General features: G+C 35.6%; 1 non-coding gene across 1 annotated transcript; it reads right to left on the reverse strand.

The window, feature by feature from the left end:
- Positions 1 to 15,254: 15,254 nt before the first annotated feature.
- On the reverse strand, positions 15,255 to 15,369 carry LOC132538520 (small Cajal body-specific RNA 15). Its single transcript, XR_009549873.1, has one exon. It is a non-coding gene; the product is annotated as a small Cajal body-specific RNA 15 (non-coding RNA).
- Positions 15,370 to 24,485: the final 9,116 nt, after the last annotated feature.

The following is a 24,485-nucleotide window of genomic DNA, read 5'->3' on the forward strand; positions in this document are numbered from 1 at the left end:
CATGAGACCCCTTCTGTTTCATTTGGTTTAAATCCCCCCTGCTTAACACTATTCTATTTACATAACCACTTCATTCTATTTACATAACTGCTGTTAACAAGTTCCACCCTCCCTCCAGGGCATTTGTGGTTCAGTGATAGGATTCTCGCCTGCTCTGCCCCCTCTTTGTCACACTCTGATTTTCACCAGTCACTTTTCTCTCCACCCTCTCTATGTCACATCCTGTTTCCACCCTACTTGGGAAGTATATATAAAGACAGCATTGTGAGTTTTAGAGTACTTTACCTTGAGTTTAGCTTAGCTCGACTTAGATTGGGCTGCGTCCTGAATGAATAAAGAGATACTGCCTACAGCTCAACTATGAGTCCCTGGTCGTCTGTTACCCGCCCGTGAAGCCAGCCCGGCAAAAACAACATAACCCGTAGAAAACAACAGAATAGAAAGTGTATTCCAGTTTCTTGAGGTGAATGACTCTGAAAATGTCCAATAGTTCTAGCTTTTCGATAGACTCTTCATTTAGTTCTCTTGTTTCTTTACTAATTTTCTTTCTAGGTGATCTGTCAAGTTGAGAGAGTGGGGTGTTTTGAAATCCCCTACTATTACTGTATTGCTGTTACTATATTGCTATAGCTCTTTCTGTAGATGTTTGGTGTATTTAGATGGCTTCTCATTGTGTGCATAGATGTTAATAGTTGTTAAGTCCTCTTGATTGACTGATCCTCTGAGCATTAAGTAATGTCCATGCCTATATATTTTTTAAGGGCTATCATATCAGATATGAGAATAGCTGTTCCTTCCCTTTTTGTGGTCCATTGGCTTATATGATAATTTTCCATCCTTTCACTTTGAGTCTGTGTTTGTCTAGTTGAGTTAGATTATGTATCACAACTTTCTTATCCACTCATGTCTCATGGCACCAAAGTTGTTTGCAAGTTTGGTCTGTTACAAATAGTACTGGTATGAATATAGGTGTACATAGGTCTCTTTATTTAGGTGTGTTTCCTCGAACATATTCTCAAGAAAGGCATTATTATGTCATAAGGTAGTTCTGTTTCTAGCATTCTGACAATCTTCCAGACTTATCTCCAGTTTGCATTCCCACCAGAAGTGTAGAAGAGTGAGCCAAATGCCCTAGCCATTGCTCTACTTCCCAGGCCACAGAAGCACTTGTTTTTTAGCTCACAGACTGATAAACATTGTAGCCTACTTTTTAGACTCATTAACTTTAGAATTCCCCTTTATCAACTAACTTTTGGATTTACATGTACAAATTTTCCTAAAAAGTATGACTATTTTAAGAGTTGCTAATGAAGTAGTTTTTCCTTTCTTTTTTCATTTAATAAATGCAAATATAAACATTTATTTGTAAGACTGCTTATACCTCAAAAATTGCTTATCAAAGCTAATTTTCTATTTCTAACTTGGGACATCTTATTTAAAATTTTCAATTAAGGAAAAATAAATATGGTAAATTTTAGTATACATTATGTCTACAATGTCTCTTCAAAGTCTGAAAACTTTGTAAAACCATCTTTTATTAAAAATCATTACTTTGAGCTTTTTTAAAAAAATTTTAGATTAGATTCCTTAGAAACCATAGACAGCGTCATGACAAAGTTGTATCACAATAGCATTCTTCAAGGAAATAATTTAAGTAATTATAAGATGTATATGAAACCACAGTAGACCACAAGTAGTCAAAGCATTTCTGAAAGGAAAAACAACTAGAAGGATCATGCTACCTGTTATTAAACTGTATTTTAAAGCAGTAGTTAACTTAAAATATTTATATTGTATTGGAACAAAAACAAGCAAACAGGCCAATAGAAGAGAACAGAGATCTCAGAAATAAGCCCACATGTATATAGACATCTAATCAAAGGAACCACATCTAGACAATGAGGAAAAGAAAGCCTGAAAAAAGAGTGTTAATAAGACCAGTCACAACTAAACTACAAATTAATTTAATTAAACTATCACAACACTATACAAAATAAAATCAAACAAACTAAAGACTTGGATATTAGGCCTCTAAACCATATAGATAATACATTCTAGAATATAAACATTATTAGGAGACTCAGTGACAATGGAAAGTAAAATAAGAATAAAAAAACGGAACCAAGTAAAACAAAATGGCTTTTATACATTGAAATTATGTACCACAAAAAATAAAAAGTCAACCTAGCAATTAGAAGAAGATATTCATACACCATATATCTAGCAAGGTATTGCTATCCAAAATTACATATATATATTTGATTGTCAAGCAGCCCAGCAAAAAAAAAAAAATCTAATGGAAAAATATATTAAGGATCTAAAAAAAACAATAAACAAAGACAGAGAGGGAAAACATTAAGTGAAACTTAGACTGGATAGGATGAAGTGCACCAAAAGAAAAGATTCTGGGGAAAGACAGGACAGGAGAGAATTGGGGTGGGGGTTGGAGTCCTTGTGCATGATGGCAGAAAAGAACTTAAGTTGGGAATAAGAGTGTTTTGCAGATACCTATCACAGGGAGATGATTAATTGTACCCATGTGTCAATAACTGTACTGTAAACCATTAATCACCCCACCCTATAATATGATTTGGGAAAAAAACAAAAAAGAATTTGCTTCATCTTTATCACAATAATGTAAATATATTAGATTATACTTAAAGGAAGAATTCAATAAAGATGAATTTTATGATCCATTTTTTAATTTCATTTTGTATAGATTAAAGTAGAAAACTGATTTAAGGTTTTCCTCATTTGTCGATCAGGTATTTGCAGATCAGGTAAAGTATGTAAACGAGCCATTAAAAATCATCTACTTTGTGAAAGCAACTCTTTGAAAAAATCTCATTAAATGAAAATGGAAGTGGAAGAGAAAATGCCCCCAGGTTAATTTTTATAGGAATATTTTTAAATCATCACTAATCAGAAAGAGGTCAACTTAATCTAGGATGATTTTCAGTTTATTTGAAATAGTTATTCAATTTTATTTAGATAAAGGGAAACTTTACTTGGTGCCCAAATTATAATTTAAGTATCTATATGATTAATGTTCCCACACAGTTTTAAAAAATGGAATGCTATATTTCAACTCATCTGAACTAATGAAATATCATTCAATAAATTAATCCCTGATGCATTTTTGAAACTTGTGTATGATTCGTGGTGACTATGTAATCCCTACTAATAAATTCTGGACAAAGTAAAATAATGACAAATGGGAATTTCCAGCCAATTCCTAGTAACCTACAATTTCATAAAAAATGTGTGTGCTGCTTATTGTTTCAGTGTTAACTAACTACTCATATTTACTAACTATGATTTTGTGAATATGCTCTAAAGTGAGTAATTTACTCAAAATATTATTCCTTCATTAAGAAACCTGTCATATTTCTCATAATCTGAGTCCATCTTTTTTTCCCATAAGTGTTTTACTTTTTACACCTTTACAGTGACTAAAGTTATCAATCTTGTTAGAAATAGAAATTCTACAAAGGTATGAATTGTGTATTTTATGATACAAACTCAAATGTATTGCATTTGTCTAGTGTCCTATTAATATTCATGAAAATTTTTTTGCACTATTTGTTTTCTATATTGTAGTTAATCATGTCCCACGTTTCTAGTAAATGTGGTTTAATAAAAAGCCCTAGCTGCTATTTTATGAAGTGTAGTGAAGTGTTAATGTGTAATATGTTTAAAAATGACTAATGAAAAAGTTAATAGGATCATTTTCCACAGTCTATTTCCCAATATGTTCTATAATATACTTGTATTATCATTGGGTTTTTTTGTTAGATTTGGGCATATTATAATAATATTTGCCATTGTCATCATTGTACAATTCAATAAGCTTGAACATAATAAGGGAAGGTAATGCAAAATCACATTTTAAAATTATAATTATCTAGTTGCCTATTTTATTATCCAGATGTGTGTTACATAGTCATCTCAGGCTCCACAGTTCCACAACATAATGCTTTATCATGTCTATTATCACATATTTTCTCTTCCTCCATAAGAATGCATCTTGGTTAGTGAGAATTATTGAAAAGTTATATTTTGATACTAGATGATCTGAAATTCCACTTATATTATTATCCTATTTATTGTTCTGGCAAGTTACTTAATCCAAGTAACTTTATCTACAAACTGCGGGTCATCTCAGGGTTCTCTGCCTCCCTGGTCACTGGTGGTGGAGACCAAGGACAACCCCTGGGGGGCCCTGGGGGAGGCTGGTGATGAGGGTGAAGTGCAGAGAGAAAATAAGGGAACACATGACCAATCAGCTCCGTGAGAAGCCTCTTAGGACAACTTGTTTATTAAGGGATACAAAGCCTCTTAGGACAACTTGTTTATTAAGGGATACAAACCCAATGCTCAGAAAGAAGGTTGATGTAACCATTAACCCATCCACAATGCATAGTTACATCTTGACCTACAAAGTATTTGATCACAACTGGAAAGTTGCCATGTAAGGTCTGGTCATGAGCTCAGAATGCATAGGCAGGTATTTTTCCTTCAGAGTAAATTACAAGCACCTCCAGGCAGGGGGGGAAGGGAGCAGTTGAGCAAAGCCAGTATATTTGTGGTGGGTTTCAAGTTGGCTGTGCAGAGTAATTTATGGCCTCTGTTTAAATGGGAATGGGGTAACATGTACAGAAAAGTTCCCAGTCTGAAAAGGACCATCCATCATAAATTCATGAGTTTAAGCAAGGACCTGCCTACCACATTCCCCCAGGAAAGGGGGATGAACTCAGGGTCAACCTGCTCAGACTCTCATGGATATAATGGTCTCGACATCCCAGACAATAGTCCCTTTCCCCACACAGGACATAGATAATAATTAAACTCTTAAGGTTTTACATGTTTGTTACAGAGAGAACAAATACAAATCAGAATTATAGTTCAAAATCCTTTGGTTATTGATTAAAAAACAGAGCCTTCAACGAGAACTTTCCAAACCAAAAATGCAGTAGTGAGGGTAGAATCCAATTTGAATATAATATATATTAAAGTACATTTTCTGAGAATTTATAATCAGTTTTTCTCGTTCTCATTTTCTTATATAATGATAAATAAAAATGAATTTAAAGATCTGAAAATATATCACTTATTTAAAAGTAACAGTAATTTTTTTCAGAAAAAGTATAAGGATGCCATAAGGATGGAAGTGCACAGTAAGAAAATATTTAGAAGCATCAGTTTGAAGACAGTAAACCAAATGGCATTACTTCCAATAATATGTCAAATTTCCCCTGCCTATTTTCAATGATCCAGCTTTATATCTCTTACACAATTATCTACCCTAGTTTCATAGAAGACATATTATTATTATGTTGGCAGGTAAAAATAAGCATAGCCTAGGGACTAAAGATTTGTCAGACTGGTTGAAACCTCTGACCCTGGTTTATTCACTCAGTGATATTAACACATTTAATAGCTCATAATTTCATGTCTATCACAAATGTACCTATTTTCTTTTCCTTGTGACTTACACATTGTTAAGGTTTGAACTGAATGTACCTCAAGGCTATAGATCACTATCAAATTCATCTTTATATGTTTTCTCAATGGTTATATAGAATGCTAAAACTCGGAAATTATTAAAAATAGTTTCAACAGTGATATGTATATCACACTGCTGAGTAAACACAGGTCAGCCATAACCCTGAATAGAGAAAGATTATATATAGTTACTCATTTTTACTATCCCTAATAGTTAAGATAAAATTTCCACCAAAGGGTGATGGTGCAGCTGGTTAAGTGCACAGGTTACCATGCACGAGGACCATGGCTCAAGCCCCTGATCCCCACCTGAAGAGGAAGCTTCTTGAGTGTGAGGCAGTGCTGTAGGTATCTTTATCTCTCTCTCTGTCTCTATCATCTATCATATATCTCTCCCTCTCTATTTCCTTCTTCCCTCTCAATTTCTCTCTGTCCTACCAAATAAAATAAATAAAGTTTAAAAAAAATTGTCAGTAGAGAAAAATTTCTCAAACTAGGTTCATTGATATTTTGGATTAGATAAGTCTTTGCTGTGAAAGCTTGTCCTGTTTATGATAATAAGATGCTTAGCTGTATGTCTGGCCTCTTCCCAGACAACTCTTTCCTCTACCCCAGGTACCAACCACAGATATCTTCTGTAATTAACAAGCATTTCCTGAGGAAAAGAAAAATTATCCATGGTTGAGAGGAAATGCTGTTTTTCTATCTTTGAAGCATAAAATCTAATTTCTGGTGCACTACTTTTAAACAACTTACAAATAATGAACTGAACTCTTCTTTCAAACAAACCATAAGCAAAGAGTGGTTTTAGTATTTTTAGAAGACTACAAGAAAGGGAAGTGGTGTAGGAGAGAGAAAGAGGAAGAAAATTTTATAAAGAGACTTAAGTAGTCAGAAAAGTTCAAAATATTTTCTATCTCATATTCTGAGCTAATGAATGGAGACTCCAGAAAGTTGTATGATCTACTCAGTTCACATACTCAGATATTACATCTAGCTCTTTTATTACTCTCAAATTCTTACACATCAGCTATATATATATATATATATATATATATATATATATATATATATAATTAGAGTTCAAAATAAGATTTCATTTGCCAAGTACATAACCCAGGTTCAAGTCCAGCCCCTGCTACATTAAAGGAAACTTCAGTGCTGTGGTCCCTTTCATTCACTCTGCCTCTGTCTTATCTGTGTCTATCTGAAATAAATGAAGAAGGAAAAAGAGGAAAAGGATGAAGATGCAGGTGAGGAGATTTCAATATGAAATAAAACAAGCAAAAGTGACTATCATACTGAAGTTTAGGTCTCAATTTAATAACTCCACCTTTGGTAGAGAGATTTCACTTTTACAAAACCAATCACCTATAATTATGATATGATTTATTGGGGGGCAATCCCAATTACAAACCACTAAGAAGATATTTTGGAAGGGCAACATGAGAATACAGGTTCACAGCCTTGTGTCCCCAGTTTCTGTATAGTAATCCTTTACCCCAAGTCCATGAATTTGTTATATTTTTAATCTATCTTTACTTCATGAGTGCCCTTATCAATGTTGTCATTAAAATTAATTGCTTTTATTTAATTAACAAGTTATCTTGTTTCAATGAGATGCTTTTTCTGACAAGTTAACCTCATTATATCAATACCTTTAACATATTTTTGAGTATGCAGTTGTTTCATTTTCTACATCTAAAATATTATAATTCAGATTTTACCTAATTAATATTATGAATTATGAATGTAAATGCTCATTGAAATCAGGCAGTGGTAAGGAGCTCTAAATTGTTTATCCTTCTACTTCTTTATAATGCCATTTTTATTCCAACTAGGCAACAGAAAGCTAATTCTTTAATTTGTTCTTTACATTATACCAGTCGGGCTAATAAGATGTTAACAACAGAAAAATTCAACTTCATTTTATTGTATTACAACTTTTTTTAACTTTAATGTTACATAGATGCTTGTTTTGGTTTATTGTATGTGTAAGGTTGTCTCTGGAAGCCAGAGAGATAGATAACTGGGTAGGGTAGTTGCTTTGCCCTGCACTCAGGCCGAGTTCAAACCCTGGCATTACATGGAAGTGCTGGAAGTACTATGGCACCAGGAACTCTTGTGTTAAGGCTTTATCTCAAAGAAAAAAAAAATTACCTGGAGTAGTTAAGTAGTGCATGTGCAAGACCCAAATCCCCTATATCCCCCAAATGAAATGTCTACTTAATGTCCCAGTTGTATGTTTCCTTGATTGATAATTCTGGTTCCCTTGACCTCTAAAATTTCAGGTAGCCTAGAATTCTCAAACTAGTCAACACACTGCAATTATCTGGGTAGTTTCATATATCTCTGTCTCTATGTACGATATATGTCTGTGTTCCACTGCCAGAGAATAGGAGTTACTTGTGTAAGATGTAATTGGGGTGTTGCAATTTTAGTTAAGACTCCCAAGTGACACCAATTTGGAGACAAGTTAGGGAACAACTGTCCCAGTAATTAAGCATGCAATTTTAAGACCAGATTGTGTCAGGGTACAGTAGTCTAGTCTTGCTTGCTTGTAGTGAGTGTGGCAAATGACTTATAATCCTGTACTTTTATTTTATGATTTGTAAACTGGATACTATAAGTATCCTGCTTCTGGAGTAGTTGTGAGTTAGTTTATGTCATATGTAAACACACTTGGCATCTACTAATTATTATTCAACTATTAATAAGCAATGGTAGAAGTAGCAGTAGCACAATATGTACCTAACATTTTTTAAAAAACCAAGATTTGACTCACCCTTTAATTTAAGTGCATTCTTATACTACAGTATTGCAAAATGCAGGTATGACATTTATTAGAAATTTAGAACCATTTTTACATTCATTTACCTTATTAAGTTTATATTGATCAAATTAATGTTTATAATAAACTATTAAAGTATTTCACATACTGAATTCTGATTATTTTGCTTTTAAAATTCCACTGACTCCATTTCTGTTTTGGCAGAAAGAAAAAAAGGCACAAAGTTACATAATTTTGTTTCTGCAAATCTTAAATTTGTAAGTTTCCTCACAATTCAACACAAATGGATTTTAATATCATTTTGTCCACATTATGTTTTAACCATGGAGCATGTTTATACATAATATGTGTATATCTACCTCACCATAAACATATATGTAACAAGTATGTACAACACATATATCTATTTCATCATAAATAAAATTTAGAGAAACATTTTCTAATTTTTCCGGGGATTAAATATCTTGTTATCTTGCTAATAAGATCCAATTTAAAAGCAATTAACCTCCTAGATAATTTCAATATGAATTTCAACAAACAAGAAATTTTGACAATACAGGTTTTAGTATTTTTTTAAATAGCAGCAAAGATTTCTTGATTTATTTTTGACAAGAGTGAACCTAGCTTTTAGTTATTACTACAAACTTATTTACTAGCATTCTTTCTCAGAATCAGAGAACAAATTATTCTTGAATGGTTTAGACTCAAATATGCAGAACATCACTATTCCTGTGTTGAAAGGAATAGTGATGTTCACAGCAACAGCACCTCCCCTAGTACACCCCTGTAGTGTATACCTAGACACACCCCTGTAGTGTTGGAGCTTGAATTTAGCCTGCACATATGACAAACCATAATGTGTATGCAGAAAAAAAAAAAAAACCTCTCCAACCTCCTTAAATATTTTCAAATGAGTATTTTTTTTTAATCAAAGCAATACTCAGTTCTTCTGTTATGTTGGTACTGGGAATTAAACCTGGCATCCCAAAAAATTCAGGCACGGAAGTCTGTTGAATAATACCTCTTTGATATCTTTCTAACCTTTCTTAATGCTTATTGCCTAAACATACAGAGCATAGCTTCCAGAATTGAGGGAAGAAAAAAAAACACATTTAGTGGCTATATGCTTAGTAGAGTTTAAAAAAAAATGAAAAAGAGTCTTTGAAAAAAACATACTCATGGGAATCAGGCGGTAGGTAGCACAGCGGGTGAAGCGCACATGGCGCACACCACAAGGATCAGCTTAAGGATCCCAGTTTGAGCCTCTGGCATCCCACCAGGGGGTTTGTTTCAGAGCAGTGAAGCAAGTCTGCAGGTGTCTGTCTTTCTCTCCTCCTCTATCTTCCCCTCCTCTCTTTGTTTCTTTCTGTCCTATCCAACAACAATGACATCTATAACAACAACAATAATAACCACAAGAACGATAAAACAACAAGGACAACAAAAGCAGGAAAAAATAGCCTCCAGGGCAGTGAATTTGTGGTATAGGCACCAACTCCCAGCAATAACCCTGGAGGCAAAAAAAAAGAAAGAAAAGAAAGAAAAGAAAGAAAAGAAAAAGAAAGCGTCATTATGATGAATGAGGAAAAAAAAAAAAGTCAGGGTAGTTTTGGACCAAAGTACAAGGAGGAATAACAATTAGAGGACAAATATCTCAATATAAAAATGGACAAAGAACTTTTCTCTAAAGAAAACATTTTAATGTAAGCTTCAGATCTCAAAAGTGCTGACTCACACCAAAGTGGAGATGTTTCACTTACAATTCAAGTCAATCCTATACAGTTATGATGTGATTTTTCTGGCAAGCCATCTCCATTATAACAATAATCATATACTTCAGTTGTTTGTAAGTGGGAAATGAACCACTTGGCAAAGTTTGAGAAACTGGAACATGGGAAGGTCATTCAAATATTCAGAGAGTTATAGCAATGCCCTTCTCAAGGAGAGAAGGGCCAGTTTTCTGAACAATATTGCCCGGTAGCTCTTCTTAAACCATAACCCTGAGTCTAGAAGCATCTCACATTGACTTAATTATGGGCCTGTACTAATACCTTCTTATCAGAACCACTTACTGATTTTGATTTAGACAGGGCCTGTCAACACATCAGTTTTTTTAATCTGTTTTTTATTTTTGCAAGTCAGTTTAGCAATGTCTTGATAAACAAGTGTTTGCTCTCCATTGTTAATTTAGTTGCTCTGTCTCAGTTGCTCCTATATCTTAATCAAACTGGATTTCAAGAGTATAATAAGGACATAAAGGACATAAGGATATAATGAAAAAAGAAATGGCATGTGTTGGTTAAAATGTAAAAAATTAGAATCCTAGTAAATTGCAGATGGGAATATAATAGGATTCAGTCATGGTGGAAAATAATTTGATGGTTCCTGACAAAGTCTTTCAGTGAAGGACCAGGTAGACCAGGAGGAAAAGTTCGAATTTATGTACTTTTGGAATTTTGGGTCATGTGTAAGTTATGTCATATAAGTAATCATATAGCTTTTTAAATCCCCCATTGTAATAAAAAATGTTCTTTAGCCCCTCATTTTTATAACAAGACCTATGATTTATTTAGGAGATGAGCATTCACTATGTTTTTAGTTTTAGTCAATATTTCAAAAGATAGATATTTACTGATTATTTAGAAGTAGTTATTTTGTGGCCAGTGGACTATTCTGTGCATTACAGGATGTTATTGACCCTTGCTGACCTCTGTCTACCAAATGTCAGTGACATCCTCTTCCCCGTGTTTTGACAATGATGGGAATAGTTGTCTCCAGACTTTGCTCCCAAATGTTCCCTAGAGAAGAAGGAACTGAAAATAATAATTAATAATAATAATAGTAGTAATAATAAATAAAAAGGAGGCCAGAAAGGTAGCTTACTTGGGTAGTGTCCTAATTTGTCATGTTTTTGTTTTTAGCTTAGTCTCCACTGCATTGGAAGGAGCAATGCAATATCTTTCTATCTGTCTGTCTCTGTCTCTCTTTCTATCTGAAAAAAAAAAGGCCCTGCAACAATAATAACAACAAACACAACGATAAACCCTAGTTGAAAACTACAATGGCTGTGAGATAATTGTTGTATGATACTGAACTTAGTACTTCACTTAAGGTACTCTTCAGTAAAGGAGAACTTCCATAAAAAAATAATAAATAAATAAATAAAAACTAACTTTTGTACAAATAGTGGCAGCACTATTAAACAGTGAAGAAATGGTTTCATGATATAATGAACTCCAGGAAATATTCAGATTAAACATCATTCTTTAATCTTTTTAATTTTTTTTCTTTAGGAAGGAGAATGAATAATAACACATCTTAAGCCATCCCCACAACTATGATTCCTTCATTCTGAACATGGTTTATTATTTTCTTTGTTGATACTTATGGATTGTTAACTGAAAAGAATTGTTTTTACAAGGCTTATCAAATTATTTTATCTTGTTGATGAACAATCCATGCAACTGTATAGTATTGTGATATTCTTCAAAAGACTGAGAAATGAATATTAATTTTTTGTCCTAAATTCAATTTTTGATCCTTAAAGGAGCATCCTAAGGAAAGCAAAATCTGTCATCCTCAAATATATTTTGTGCCATGGGGAGTCTTCAGGAGTTTGAAGTAGAGGTTGCCTTTGAAAGAGATGTAGAAAGAAAGAGTTATGTGCATGTCTAGGAAGAGTCACCATAAGAATGTCTCCCTCACTGTAGTGAGACTTGGTCTTTTCAAGGGAGACTTAAATCCAAATAACAGTCATGCCTCTTTATTTCCTCTCTAACTGATCTTTCCTTCTCCCCACCCCCCCTTCCCTTAATCTCTCCCTTGTCTTAATGGAGCTATTGAAGATGTACAAAATCTCATGGTGGTTTACAAAGTCAGTGTTTCTCCCATATATACAGTAACTGTATACATTACTATTCATATAATCCAAAGGGATGTTTTTAGACTTTAAAATATTTAGTGCTAAAGAAGGAAAAAATCAATGAATAGCATTTTAGTTCTGCATTTCATTTCCACTCACTACAATGAGTACATTCACCCTAGGAAGCCCTTAGTGTTTGATGAAATACTGAACACAATCTCCTTTGCAGTTTACAAAGTCTATTAACATGTTTTCATTACACTCTTTGAATTATAATAAGGCTGATACTATATCTAGATGTTTACAGTAGATTTATGTTGATTGTATCACTGTTTCCTGTCAAATTTGACTACATTGAAAATGTTAAAGAGATAAGCTCTTGCTATCTAATCTGCCTATTTCAAAGACACTCTACATCTGAGATATTTGTGAAATTCAAATAATTTAGATTTGCCGGGATAGCCTGAGGGTACTTCTTCCCGAGCTAGTGCTCTCTGGCTTGGAGAGAACTCAACTGGAGCCGATCTAGGCTGCTGCATGGGAGAGGGATCAGGAACTCGTGCCACACTAACTTCCGCAGGAGATACACTCTGGAACTCTCGGAGCCGGAAAGCAATTTCCAAGTGTCTTTAATCAGAAGAACAGCTGTTTTTATACTCTCCAAGTAGGGTGGAAACAGGGTGTGATATAGAGAGGGTGGAGAGAAAAGTGACTGGTGAAAATCAGAGTGTGACAAGGAGGGGGCGGAACAGGCGAGAATCCTATCACTGAACCACCAATGCCCTGGAGGGAGTGCTTTATGTAAATGTAAAAGTGATTTATGTAAATAGACCAAAGCTTTGGATCAGTAAATCCCTATATAGGCATATGGTTAAGCAGAAGCCAGGGGGAGGTGGCATACTACCCAACATAGATTGTCTCTATATTTTAAAAGGTGTCTAAAATTCAGTATGTACATGTTTTAATCTTAATTTTGTCTAAATTCCATTTTATCTATTGAATATTGCTAGATTTCACAAACTTCTTTGTTATTGTTAACATTGCTTTATTCAAAAGAAAGAAAACCTTCTGAAGTAGCTCACTTGGAAAGTGCACTCCTTTGTCATGTGAATGACTAGGTTCAACCCAGTCCTCACCACACTGAAAGAAACTATGGTGCTGTGGTTTCTTTCACTCTCCCTCTCTCTCTGCCTTTCTGCCTCTCTATCATTGTGTCTCTACAAAAAGAAAAAAAAAGAATAAAGGAAAAGTAGCTGGAATAATACTTTATACATAATAAATGCTGTAAAAATGTTTTTTTTAGAAAAACAAATATTTCTATTACAAAGAGTCATTGCTGATAATAGCAATGTATTCCCAAGGAGGTCTCTTTATAAATAACTTTATAAAGTTATCTTTGACATGATGTATTCCAATCTGCCCTGCTTAGCTAAGTACTCTTTACTGTGGAAAGGAGATAAGACTGAATACCAAGAAAGAGTCAGAAGAGCAAAATAAAGACAGGAGCAAAAATATTTCCAATCATTTGTTTCCTATAAACAGTTAAGTACTCTTTGAATACACTACTCTTTGTATCATAAGTCTGACAGCCAAGAAATCTCAATTTGTTTTCTATGAGTAAAATTTTTCCAACACTATTTGTTAACTCAGTTTGAGTGAGCCTCAATAATGTAGCACAAATCTGTCAGATCTAATTAATGCTAGCCTCCACTGCTGTCTTGACCCTGAATCCTCTGGTTTCAGTGAAAATTGACTTCTTAAAGAATAATAGTATTTTTCTGTCTTACCCCCTGTGAAAACCTTCAAAAGATAACTTCACTATTGCCCACCTCCCCACCACCTAACAGCTTCTTGTATGGTAAACATTCATTTATTTGCTCTATAAGATGACTAATACATCCATTTTTAAGTTTTACTAAGGATTATTTGTGTAAGTCATTTTTTGGATTGACTCTATTTACACACACACTCCATGGTTTTTACAGTTTATTAATGTTTTTTGTAGTCTTAGACTTTTCTGAGCCTTGCAATTTAGTTTTCTGTTTGTATCAAGTAATGCAAAACTTTCAATTCATCTCTACTAATAAGTTTATTTTTTTCTTCACACAAGATGTGAATTTTTGTTTCACTGGGAATATGTCTTGTGTCATCTTATGGAAAGCATCCAAAATGTTTAATGAAATTGTTTTTCTTATCAGAAACAACGTTGAAAAAGTCATGGTCTCTGGGGGGCTGGGCGGTAGAGCAGCGGGTTAAGCACACAAGGCCAAAAAGCACAAGGGCCCAAGTAAGGATCCTGGTTCAAGCCCCTGGCTCCCCACCTGCAGGGGGGTCACTTCACAAGTGGTGAAGCAGATCTGCAGGTGTCTTTCTCTTCCCCTCTTTACCTTCCCCTCCCCTCTCTATTTCTCTCTAAAAAAATAAATAAATAAGAAATAAAAAATAATGTCATGGTTTCTGTTTTAAGGATGAAAAACAGGACATTTTTTTCAGCATAACAGTTATTCAATAAAATCCCTTCAGTCTTTCATTTAAAGTGTTTTTCACTGAAGTTATCAATAAAGAAAAACTCAAAATTAAGAAAGACCTACTAATTATTTCAATCTTTTAGTCTATGATGCAAATCTTGATTAGTACCATCTTTTCTTGTTTCAATTGACCTTCTAAAAGTTTATTTACTTGCTTATCTTCAAACTGAAATATTTACCAGGGTAAGAATGTGATGTGACTTTTCTGCTCTTCAGAAAAGCTAAAGATATAGGTGCTGTTTATGGAAAAAGAATATAAGAATAGTAATTAGGAAAAGAAATGACATATATATAAAACCTAAGAAATCACAAAGAAAATGTTACATATAAGAATGAGTTGAGGAAAAAATTTTTTTTTCATAGCTAGGGTTTCACCACTCAGGGTAAACTTGAATTTTTCAGACAATAAGGCAAACACAGAGAGACAGAGAGAGAGTAAATAGCACTGAAGCTTTCTTCAGTATAGTGGGGACCAAATTTAAACTTGGATCACCCTGCATGGCAAAGTATGCACCATCCCAGGTGATCTATTTTACTACCCAAGGGGGAGGGAATAAAATAAAATAACTGCTGTTTGAAGATAAGTAGTTCTTGAATTTATCTTGCATGCGAGACCTATTCTATATAGGAAACTAAGGGCAGAGTAAACTTGATTCCAACAACTCTATTTCCTTAGTCTCCAGTGCCCAGAGAAAATTAAACAGGCTGAGACAAAGAACATTAAGATGGTATTCTAACTGTCAAATAAATATGTAACCAGAAAGGTAATTGATCTGAAGCAAGGATCAGTGAATCATATTATAATGTTTTCACACTTAGAATGAGGAGAATATTTACAATTTTGGATCAGAGAGTATATATGAAATTTAAATCCTTTGCATTTCTATAAACCCACTTTCTATTCAAAATTTTAGTAACTAGAATTGTTGGTGACTCATTGGATTAAACATATACAGTATAAATATTTTTAAATTAAAACACTTTCATTTTTTTTGTAAATCTCAATTAAAGTTCTTTAATTTAAATACCAGGAAATATCACATGCTACAAATGATGGAACTACATGGAAACTGTAATATTTATAAAACAGGGCAGTTCAACACCTACTAATATGTCATTTTTGTAAGAAAAAAATTATCCATTTCTCAGTGTACTCATCTATAAATAACTATAAGGTTGTGTTGCATATGATCCTTTTCAGAGGAGAACTTGTCTTTAACTTGACTCTCAGCCTAATGAAATTGAATTTCCACACAGCCATATCATCAGAGTTGTTTTTACTCAGATTTGGGAAAATAATCTATACCTTATCAAACTGAGTATTTTTCACATGCTATTTCAAATTGGGGCAGATTTAGTTTCTCAAATACCTGTGTCTGAGAGCTTAGGTATTAAAAAAGTATCAAAAATCAGTGCTGTGTTCTGATTGACTACTCAGTGGATTTGAAACTAATATACCATAGAATTACTAAAAGTAAATGAACTTGGTCAACATTAAATATTAGAATGAAAGACAAAATAAAATAAAACCTGATGTTTGTAAAGTGAATATATGTAGGGTGTAGGAGTAATATACTTTGAATCTGCATTCATCATTGTAGTAAATTGATCCAATCTAGAACTAGAAAATAATAGATTATGAATAAAGGTAAGCCTCTGGTGTAATTCAAAACAAAATAATAATTGCAATGCTGAATTTCTCAATTGCACCACTAAGAAATATTCAAGAAACTCAGTGACATTCTAGTGTTTAAGAACCAGTTCGCAGTGTGGCAAAGGTGGATTCAATAGAAGATTTAGGAGATTGAATTGATTTTTTTAGCATTTGCTAATTTCCTTGGTATAAAAGCTTTCACATGCCCAACTTTAAACCACCTAGGGGAAAGAAACAAAATCAGCACTCAAAAGCTAGTATTGGACTCAGCCGAAGATGGTGGACTGAGAAACTGCTAGCAGCGTGTGCTCTGATCACATCTGGAAACAGTAGGATTTTCTGACTTTAGCAGGCCAGTCAATAATTATAGTCACCAGAGAGGTGACTATAATTTAATTTGGGTTAAGAATTATAGTAAAGGTGGCACGGACTAGCGGGGCTCCAGACTTCCCAGGCGGCGCCGGGCAAGGCGGGTGCACCGGGCATTGTCCTCCGCCCGGGAAGGCGGCTCCTCTGCCCGGGAAGGCGGCTCCTCCGCCAGTTGCAGAGCGCTGCTGGGTGGCCGGCAGAGGACCCGGAGGGAGCACTGTAGCTCGGGGGCTTTCTCTTGGGAGTCTCTAGGGACCACCGCGACCCTGAGGGCGGATCCAAAGACTTCTTAAGTATAGCTTTCATTGGATCAAAGGACTTGGAGCTAGTTTTCATTTTCAAGAAATCCTTTAAAAAAGTCTGGAGGGAGGGGTTTCCCGGAAAATGGCAGACTGAGAAGCTGCTAGCCACTGAACTCCAAACACATCCCCTGGAGACAATAGGATTTTCTGCCTTTAGCAGGACAGCCAATAAGGTGTCATAGCGGTGACAAGGAGATGACTATAACTTAATTTGGGTTAAGAATTAGAGTAGGCAAAAAAAATTCTTTTTTCTTCCTTTTAATTTTCAAACATACCTCCTCACCCCACCCCGCCATAAGCAGTCCCTGAGGACCAGCTCCTAGCAGGATACCCCACACCACCAAACAGGGTGCTTTTTTTGAATTCACTGATACACATTTGGGAAGTTCCTTGAACTGCTCTTTAATTACAGCTCTTTTTCTTATCTTCTCCCTTTTCTCTCTCTTGTCTCTCTCTCTTTTTTTTTTTTAATCTTGTCATACACTTCTTCCTTCTTCTTTGCCTTTCTGAATTTGTGAATTACTTTGGGGAAGAAATCTGACTCAGAGCGGACTCTCTATGTGTGTATCTCTGCTCTAGTTCCCTTTCCCCTCTTGTTACCCCTAGAATATATGGTGGATAGTAGATTTGCATAACTGTCTATTCTTGCTATCCTCTCTTTCTTTTCTCTTTCTTCACTGGGATTTGGTTACTATTTTTTCACGGACTGGAGAAATGGTTTGGCTAACTGGTAACGATTAAACTACTTCAATACTTACTTCAGTTGCTACTGTAATTCAGGAGGTTGGTGAGTGCAATTGTCATAAAGGTATTTAGTACAGCGTTACTTGTACTCAAGACACAACAATTGAGGAACAACAGAGCATAAAAAAAGAAACACATAAATCAAAAAAATGGGTAGATCAAAAACAAATAAAACTGCTACTCCAATGAATGAAGCACAGAAGAAACTACAAATCAGCCAGAAGTAACCATAGATAAGAAAAGTATGCAAGCAATAATAAACTTATTAATCACAGAAATGAAAACAACATTGGAGGAAAGGAATGGCAGTATTAGGGAAACAAAAGTTGAGACCCCCAAGGAAAATACTGATTACCTTGAGGCAATTAGAGAACTGAAAGCTGAAATAGCTGTAATGAAGAAAGAAGCTGAGGCAAGGGAAAGCAGACTAACAGAAGCAGAAAACAGAATTAGTCAGACAGAGGATGACTTAGAGAAAACAAAGAAAGAGGTGAAAGAGCTTAAAAAGAGATTGAGAGACACTGAAAACAACAACAGAGACATATGGGATGATCTCAAAAGAAGTAACATTCATATAATTGCCTGCCAGAGAAAGAAAGAGAGGAAGGGGAAGCAAACATTCTAGAGGAAATAATAGAAGAAAACTTCCCAGACCTGAATAACAGAAAGACTATCAAGGTTCAAGAGGCCCAGAGAGTACCAAACAGAATCAACCCAGACCTGAAGACACCAAGACACATCATAGTCACAATGAGAAGAAGTAAGGATAAAGAAAGGATCCTAAAGGCTGCAAGAGAGAAACAAAGTCACATACAAGGGAAAACCCATAAGATTATCTGCTGACTTCTCCACTCAAACTCTAAAAGCCAGAAGGGAGTGGCAAGATATCCATCGAGCCCTGAATGAAAAAGGGTTTCAACCAAGGATAATATATCCAACTAGACTTTCATTCAAAGTAGATGGAGGGATCAAAACCTTCTTAGATAAACAACAGTTAAAGGAGGCAACCATCACCAAGCCGGCCCTGAAAGAGGTACTAAAAGACCTCTTATAAACAAGAACATCACTATAATACTTGCAATATATCAGAGCAAACAAAATTTTTTTTAGAACAATGGAACTACAATACATTAAATCCATAATATCAATAAACGTCAATGGCTTAAACTCACCCATCAAAAGGCACAGGGTGGGGGGGATGGATCAGAAAGCATAACCCAACCATATGCTGCTTGCAAGAATCCCATCTGTGACAACAAGATAAACACAGACTTAAAGTGAAAGCATGGGAAACTATCATACAGGCTAACGGACCACAAAAAAGGGCAGGAACAGCCATTCTCATCTCAGATACGACAGATTTTAAATTAAATAAAGTAATAAAAGATAGGCAAGGACATTACATAATGATTAGGGGATCAATCAGTCAAGAAGACTTAACAATTATTAACATATATGCACCCAATGAGGGACCATCTAAATACATTAAGCATCTACTGAAAGAATTCAAAAATACATCAGTAGTAATACAATAATAGTGGGAGACTTCAATACCCCACTCTCACACTTAAACAGATCAACAAAGCAGAGAACAAATAAAGATACAAGAGAATTGAATGAAGAGATTGACAGACTAGACCTCTTGGACATTTTCAGATTCCTCCACCCCAAAAAACTGGAATACACCTTCTTTTCAAATCCACATAACACATACTCAAGGATAGACCACATGTTAGGCCACAAAGACAGCATCAATAAGTTCAAGAGCATTGAAATAATCCCAAGTATCATCTCAGAACACAGTGGAGTAAAACTAACATTTAACAACAAACAGAAAATTATTAAAAGACACAGAATTTGGAAACTAAACAACATGCTCCTTAAGAACCACTGGGTCAGAGACTCACTCAAACAGGAAATTCAAATGTTCCTGGAGCTAATGAAAATGAAGACACAACCTATCAAAATATTTGGGACACAGCTAAAGCAGTACTGAGAGGGAAATTTATAGCCATACAATCACATATTAAACACCAAGAAGAAGCTCAAATGAACGACCTTACTGCACACCTCAAGGACTTAGAGGAAGAGGAACAAAGGAACCCTAAAGCAACCAGAAGGACAGAAATCACTAAAGTTCGAGCAGAAATAAACAACATCGAAAATAAAAGAACCATACAAAAGATCAATTAAAAAATTAAACAAAATTGACAAATCCCTAGCCAGACTCACCAAACAAAAAAGAAAAAGACTCAAATTAATAGAATTGTAAACGATGCAGGAGATATCACAACTGACACCACAGAAATCCAGAGAATCCTGCGAAACTTCTATAAAGAACTATATGCCACCAAGCTAGAGAATCTGGAAGAAATGGAACAATTCCTAGAAACCTATGCACTTCCAAAACTGAATCAAGAAGAACTACAAAATCTAAATGCACCAATCACAGACAAAGAAATTGAAACCATTATTAAGAATCTCCCCAACAATAAAAGTCCTGGACCAGATGGCTTCACAAACGAATTCTACAAAACTTTCAGGAAACAGTTAATACCTATACTTCTTAAGCTATTCCATAAGATTGAAGAAACAGGAATACTCCCTTCCACCTTTTATGAAGCCAACATCACCCTGATACCAAAAGCTGACAGGGACAGAACAAAAAAGGAAAACTACAGACCAATATCTCTGATGAACATAGATGCCAAAATATTAAACAAGATCTTGGCCAACCTGATACAGCAACACATCAAAAAGATTGTTCATCATGACCAAGTGGGATTCATCCCAGGAATGCAAGGCTGGTTCAACATCGATAAGTCAATCAATGTCATTCACCACATCAATAAAAGCAAAGCCAAAAACAACATGATTATCTCAATAGATGCAGAGAAAGCCTTTGACAAAATCCAACACCCATTCATGCTCAAAACTCTACAAAAAATGGGAATAGATGGGAAATTCCTCAAGATAGTGGAGTCTATATATAGCAAACCTACAGCCAACATCATACTCAATGGAGAGAAGCTGAAAGCATTCCCCCTCAGATCGGGGACTAGACAAGGCTGTCCACTGTCACCGTTACTCTTCAACATAGTATTGGAAGTTCTTGCCATAGCAATCAGGCAAGAGAAAGAAATCAAAGGGATACAGATTGGAAGGGAAGAAGTCAAGCTCTCACTATTTGCAGATGATATGATAGTATACATAGAAAAACCTAAAGAATCCAGCAGAAAACTACTGGAAGTTATTAGGCAATATAGCAAGGTATCAGGCTACAAAATCAATGTACAAAAATCAGTGGCATTTCTTTATGCAAACACTAAATCTGAAGAAGAAGACATCCAGAAATCACTCCCATGTACTGTTTCAGCAAAATCAATCAAATGCCTAGGAATAAAGTTGACCAAAGAAGTGAAAGACTTGTATGCTGAAAACTATGAGTCGCTACTCAAGGAAATAGAAACTGATACCAAGAAATGGAAATATATCCCATGCTCATGGATTGGAAGAATAAATATCATCAAAATGAATATTCTCCCCAGAGACATATACAAATTTAATGCAATACCCATCCAAGTTCCACCAAGCTTCTTTAAGAGAATAGAACAAACACTACAATCATTTATCTGGAACCTGAAAACACCTAGAATTGCCAAAACCATCCTAAGGAAAAGAAACAGAAATGGAGGCATCACACTCCCAGACCTTAAACTATATTATAAAGCCATCATCATCAAAACAGCATAGTACTGGAACAAAAATAGGCACACAGACCAGTGGAACAGAATTGAAAACCCAGAAGTAAATCCCAACACCTATGGGCATCTAATCTTTGATAAGGGGGCCCAAAGGATTAAATGGAAAAAAGAGGCTCTCTTCAATAAATGGTGCTGGGAAAACTGGGTTGAAGCATGCAGAAGAATGAAATTGAACCACTTTATCTCACCAGAAACAAAAATCAACTCCAAATGGATCAAAGACCTAGATGTCAGACCAGAAACAATCAAATACTTAGAGGAAAACATTGGTAAAACACTTTCCCACATACACCTCAAGGACATCTTTGATGAATCAAACCCAATTGCAAGAAAGACTAAAGCAGAAACAAACCAATGGGACTACATCAAATTGAAAAGCTTCTGCACATCCAAAGAAACTATTAAACAAACAGAGATACCCCTCACAGAATGGGAGAAGATCTTCGCATGCCAGACATCAGACAAGAAACTAATCACCAAAATATATAAAGAGCTCAGCAAACTTAGCACCAAAAAAGCAAATGACCCCATTCAAAAATGGGCAGAGGATATGAACAAAACATTCACCTCATTGGAGATCCAAAAGCCTAACAAATATGAAAAACTGCTCTAGGTCACTGATTGGCACAGAAATGCAAATTAAGACAACACTAAGATACCCCCTCACTCCTGTAAGAATGGCATACATCAAAAAGAACAGCAGCAACAAATGCTGGAGAGGATGTGGGGACAGAGGAACCCTTTTACATTGCTGGTGGGAATGCAAATTGGTACAGCATCTGTGGAGAGTAGTCTGGAAAACTCTCAGAAGGCTAGACATGGACCTTCCATATGATCCAGTAATTCCTCTCCTGGGATTATACCCCAAGGACTCCATAACACCAAACCAAAAAGAGGTGTGTACTCCTATGTTCATAGCAGCACAATTCATAATAGCTAAAACCTGGAAGCAACCCAGGTGCCCAACAACAGATGAGTGGCTGAGAAAGCTGTGTATATATACACAATGGAATACTATGCAGCTATCAAGAACAATGAACCCACCTTCTCTGACCCATCTTGGACAGAGATAGAAGGAATTATGTTAAGTTAGCTAAGTCAAAAAGATAAAGATGTGTATGGGATGATCCCACTGATCAACAGAAGTTGATTAAGAAGATCTGAAAGGGAAACTAAAAGCAGGACCTGACCTAATTGTAAGTAGGGAACCAAAGTAAAAACCCAGTGGTGAGGGGTAGACATCCAGCTTCCTGGGCCAGTGGGGGGTGGGAGTGGGTGGGAGGGATATGTCACAATCCTTTGGTGGAGGGAATGGTGTTTATGTACACTCCTAGAAAAATGTAGACATATAAATTAGTAGTTAATTAATATGAAAGGGGGAAAATCAATTGTATGTCTCAAAGTTTCTCAAAACACAAACTGAATCCTTTTAATATATAGGCTGTGTATTTGATAGGTGGACTCTCTCAAAAGCCTAGACCAAGTAGATCAGAAGCATCCAATAGCACAGCTATATACAAGGTACTGGATACTGTATTGCAAACCCTAACAAAAGGACTTTTCAAAGTTAACCCAATTACCAAATAATGTGATGATAACATTAACTATCGAATGTCTTTGGAACCCTAAGACAGCAGGAACCTCACATCTCCACTATAGAGTTTCTACTTCCCCCAGTCCTGGAACCCTTTGTTAGGGCCCACTTTCCCGTAAGCTCTCCCAATGAATATCAAATAATATTCCATCTGCCGATCACAACCTAACCAACGCAACGATTGCCACCTCAACATGCTTCACCTCAGACTGTGTCCAGAGACTTCACGTGTGTTTGACAACCCTTCAGCTTCATTACTCAGGTGAGACCTTTCCTTTTATAGTACACTCTAATTTCATCTCAGGTAGTTCACTTTCTAACAAAGTCCCATAACCTAGATATACACCAGTTTCTGTGAGAGAGAGCTTATGTGCACATGTATCCATAAACTACTGCAAAATATATACCTGAAAGCAGAAGTACACTAGAGTTTGCAGTGAGTACCTCCCTAACACTTCCTCTCCACTATTCCAAGCTTGGGATCCATGATTGCTCAACAAATTGTTTGGCTTCGTATGTTAACTCTCTTTTCAATCACCGGGTTCCAGATGCCACCAGGATGCTGGCCAGGCTTCACTGGATTGAAGAATGTGTCCTGGAGCTCAGCTTCCCCAGAGACACACCTTACTAGGGAAAGAGAGAGGCAGACTGGGAGTATGGACCGACCAGTCAACTCCCATGTTCAGCGGGGAAGCAATTACAGAAGCCAGACCTTCTACCTTCTGCAACCCTCAACGACCCTGGGTCCATGCTCCCAGAGGGATAGAGAATGGGAAAGCTATCATGGGAGGGGGTGGGCTATGGAGATTGGGTGGTGGGAATTGTGTGGAGTTGTACCCCTCATACCTTATGTTTTTGTTCATTAATCCTTTCTTAAATAAAAATTTTTTTAAAAAAAGCTAGTATTGACCTACTCCACCACAACACTGAAGTCACTTTTTTTTTTTTCATTGAAGTTTATCATCATAGTCAGGTAGATTAAACAAAGATGTCAAATTTAAGGTGGGAGTAGATAGTATGATGGTTATGCAAACAGACTCTCATTCCTGAGGCTCCAAAGTTCCAGGTTCAGTCCCCCACACCATAAACTAGAGCTGAGCAGTGCTCTGGTAAAAAAAAAAAAAAAAAAAAAAAAGAAGAAGAAGAAGAAGAAGAAAAAGAAAGAAAGAAAGAAAGAAAAGAAGAAAAAGAAGAAGAAAGAAAAAGAAAGAAACATGTTCAGCAGGAAAGAAATACAGAAGTCAGACCTTCCACCTTCTGCACCTCACAATGATCCTGGGTTCATACTCGCAGAGAGGTAAAGAATAGAAAAGCTTTCAAGGGAAGGGATGGGATATGGAGCTCTGGTGGTGGAAACTGTGTGGAACTGTAC

Source organism: Erinaceus europaeus, chromosome 4, assembly GCF_950295315.1.
Source record: "Erinaceus europaeus chromosome 4, mEriEur2.1, whole genome shotgun sequence".
Taxonomy (NCBI): domain Eukaryota; kingdom Metazoa; phylum Chordata; class Mammalia; order Eulipotyphla; family Erinaceidae; genus Erinaceus; species Erinaceus europaeus.